Source organism: Siniperca chuatsi, linkage group LG14 (genome assembly GCF_020085105.1).
Source record: "Siniperca chuatsi isolate FFG_IHB_CAS linkage group LG14, ASM2008510v1, whole genome shotgun sequence".
Lineage (NCBI taxonomy): Eukaryota > Metazoa > Chordata > Actinopteri > Centrarchiformes > Sinipercidae > Siniperca > Siniperca chuatsi.
In genome coordinates, this window is record NC_058055.1 from 25,333,065 (window position 1) to 25,337,057 (window position 3,993).

Below are 3,993 nucleotides of genomic sequence, written 5' to 3' on the forward strand. Positions count from 1 at the left end.
TCTGACCCAGTTTCTTTCTTCGGTGTACAGATATAACATTTATTTTTCCTGCCTGCCACATCCACTTTATCAGATGGTATTGTATATTTGGCCATGCTGGTGTTGCAGTAGATCTGACAATGTATGAGTCTCCTCATGGAAAAGGTCACGTTACGTTTCCTGAAATTTTTGTTGAAATGTTGGAATTTAAAACCTGAGAAATGCAGAAATGTTTTTGCAAAACTGCACTTTGCTTTTCAGCTGAAGTCATCATAGATTCACTCTAGTGATTCACACATAGATACACACAGGAAATGCTATTGTAAGGGAAATAATATAACATAATAATGTGACATAAAATGTGTTGTATAACTAAAATGCAAAACTCTCTTATTAACAGTAGCAAGTGTCCGAGCCTAAGGAAGTAATATTTCTTGCTTCTACTTGTGGCTTTCAAATCACATAGTTGTTGATTGCAGCTTTAACTCTTTTTGTATTTGCAGACTTGTTAATAAACTGTTGAGAGAATCCATTAAATTGAATTAGTAACTAAATCTGAAAAAAAAAAGATTGAAAACATCTGATTAAGAATCTGTCAATCCAAATTACAATCAAATCAGGCCTTTTAAGCTACGATGGCAGCACACGTACACAGGTCCAGGCAGCAGAATCTATCAGGGCTGTGTGTATAAGTGAGCATACTGCAGCTGAAATGATACAACTGATTTATTTTCCTATGAGTGGATTCTGTTTATGAGGTTCGAGCAGTGAGGGCTGTACTGGTGTGATTCGATCAAAAGCTCCAGAGCAGCTTCTAAATGGAACTTGAGGTGAGATTGTTTTGTCAACTGCTGTCTCCAAAGTCAACAATGAATTTTCAATCTCAATTTAATTTCAGTTTAAGACCACAACAAATTCTATTGCAGCTATTCCACAGTAAAGTAACACAAACTTGAAACAAGCCTATTTTCCCAAATGTGAAATTTAAAAAAATACTTTAAGTAGTGCTTTAAATAATATTTCAAGTTCTGTAGATCAGGCTACAAAATCCTTTACAAGGCCAACACATGCATGGTTGGAAAAAAAACTTAGCAGATTATGTTCACAGACTGTACGTTCACTGTATAATTACGATATCATCAGTGTTAACAGTGGTACACAATGGGAGTTCCCTGTCTGCACCATCACAGTATCTATCTACAGTCTATCTCAACTTCATGAACTTACTGTAAAGTATGGTAACATAACGTGTAGCGCTTGGCAGGCTCTTATTTTGTTTCCGCTGTTCTCTCCGCTGAGTTTCTGGAACAAAACTTTGGCACTGCTCAGGAGGTGACACTAAATGCAAGTTTCAAGTCCTTTCAGGGTTGTAGGGAGTGCTGTTTCATGATTGGTTAAACAGATGTGTTTTCACATCATAGTAAGGACAACTACAACAAACTGGTAGCCATTTCTGTAGTCCCCATGATGCACTTATCTTGCATCAACTGAATTCAGTAAATCAATTTTTCCCCAAAAAAATTGTCCTAAAGAGCACTACTAGTTTAGAAAGACCTTACATGTATCAAACATCTGCATGACCACAAGAATAATCCAGGAGAATAATGTGACTCTACATCTCTGTTTGTATTAGTGACAGTTTGACATGTCTGCTCACTGAAGCTGTGCCTGAACCTGTGTGCAAAATTAGAAGTAGAAATGAATCACAGGAGAGACACAGAGACTTGTTTCGGCACCCACAGAGGCAGAAAATAAACCTTAATTCAACACAGCCACAGGACAGGTTCAAATTTGGAACAACTCTCACATATAACTCACACCTGAATGCAACGTGTTGAATGTTACATGCTTTCTGTAAAGGGGCATTTTGGGAATTGTATGAAATCACTAAATTAGTAATAGTCAAGGCAGGTTGAGGGGGAAATGGGGCCAAAAAACAAAGTGAATCACAACACGTCATCTCAAAATAACTCCTGGATTGTGTCAAACATCATAAATTGATGATTATATCTCCCAGCATGAGAGTATCAGAGGCTGGATCTTCACTTCAAAAACTTAATTTGAGAGCCTACAAAGTCACTGAACCCGAAACCTTCACCTGAGCTGCCTAGAGGCCACTGAGCAGCTCCCAGGTGTGACTGTGTTTAACAGAGTGTAACGTGGCGTTGTTGAAAAAAAAAAACACAGCATGTGTGCTGAGTCAGCATCCCCCTTGGTAGGACTTGGAAAAGAGATGGCTGCAGTCTCCACAGGTGGATCTAACCAAAATTGCTGCCAGGAAGTGCTTGTCGAAGCTGAAGGCCCCTGAAGGTAGCAGGCTCGTAGCAGATTGTCTGAAACTCCTCGTTTCACATCGTTTTAAGGGGCCCAGATCCCTCACAGCACCAGGGGGCACAGCACACACAGCGAGGCCTGATGACTCCTCCACCCAGTGAGCATTACAGTGCTCCAATACTGACACCGTGTGGCCATGAAGAGTACTGCACCCCCGTGTTGCATTTCACTCAATAGCTCCAAAACACACTCCTGCTTTCCTCTTCTACTTCCTCTATTCCATATCTACCTTTTCCTTTCCTCCTCTACCTCCTTGTTTCCCCTTTCTACCACCCCTTCCTCTTCCTTTCCTCCTTTATGTCCTTCTTTCATCCTGTACCTCCACCTTTCCTCTGTTAGATCCTCTTCTGTTCGTCCACTTGACCTGCACTTCTATCTCCTTACCTGTTCTCTTTTCCTTTTCCTTTCCTCCTTGAAATCCTTTTGTTTTCCTTGTTGCCTCCTCCTTTCCATCTCTTCCTTATACCCTACTTTTAATTTCCCCTTAATTGCTTTCCCTTCCTACCCTTTTTCTTCCACTACTTCCTCCTTTCCTCCTCTGACTAATTTCCATTCTTTCTCCTCGTTTCATCCTCCTGAAGTCTCCTTCAGCAGAGGATGTGCATGTCCTTCTGGTCCTTCCCCTCTTCCTCCCCCTTGGTGTCCTCCTCCTCCTCCCTCAAGCCCCAAAACGCATTGTAGAAAGTAGAGCATCTATTTATTATTAATGAGGGCAGCTCTGTGGTGAATGGAGGCGGGGACATAAACTTTTGTGCTCCCTGCACTTTGCTGCTCTTTTGGTTTTACAGAAGACCAGGGACCAGTAGTGCTGAGGTTAATATTAACTAATCAGATTTAACAAATCATAAATCTTTGTCTCTTAAAAATCTATATTGGTTGTGCTGTGCTACTTCTGAGAGTATCTTGTGCTACACCGGCTTTACATCTCATTTTAAATGTGTGGTCAACAGGTAAAGCAAGGCAAGGTGTCGCAGCCACATGGTGTAAGACATGAAATGGTTTATATAACATCATTTGATATATCAAAGTAAGCAGAACTTAGTAAATTAAGGGGACTACATGCCAAAATGATTGGATCAAAATAACATTTTTGGCAATTAGTAACCCAAACTGTATGAATTATATGACATGTTTACCCATTCGTGATTGCTGAACATCTCGTTCCAAAGATATGGACATTAGTCTGCTGCTATAACAGCCTCCACTCCTCTGGTTTCAGACTTTCCGCCAGATTTTGGCCTGCAGGGATTTGCGAGGTCCAACACTGATGTTGGGTGATAATGCCTGGTTTGTCATTATACTGAGAAAAGGTCTGTGTAGCCTCTGCTACACCTTGACACACTGACCGAGTCCTGGTAACTTCAGTGTTGACTGTTTGTCTTTGTAACTCTTAAATTTAACATAGTTTTTGTGCCTGTTGACAGTTTTTACAGGGAGTTGGACTAAAGTGGTCACATGAGCTCACCAGAGAAACGATAATTCAATAATTTATTATGTTTCAAATGATTTATTCACATTTCAAAACTGAATTAGCTAAAATGTATAGAAAAATATTCCTTACACAGTTAGGCACGTTTGGCACAGTGATTGGCCAGGTGTGCTCAGGTGTGTAGATGGGCGGGGTTTCAAGTGCTGGGCATGTTCTGCTCTTTCTTCACCTTTTCCAAACCTGAGCGCAGA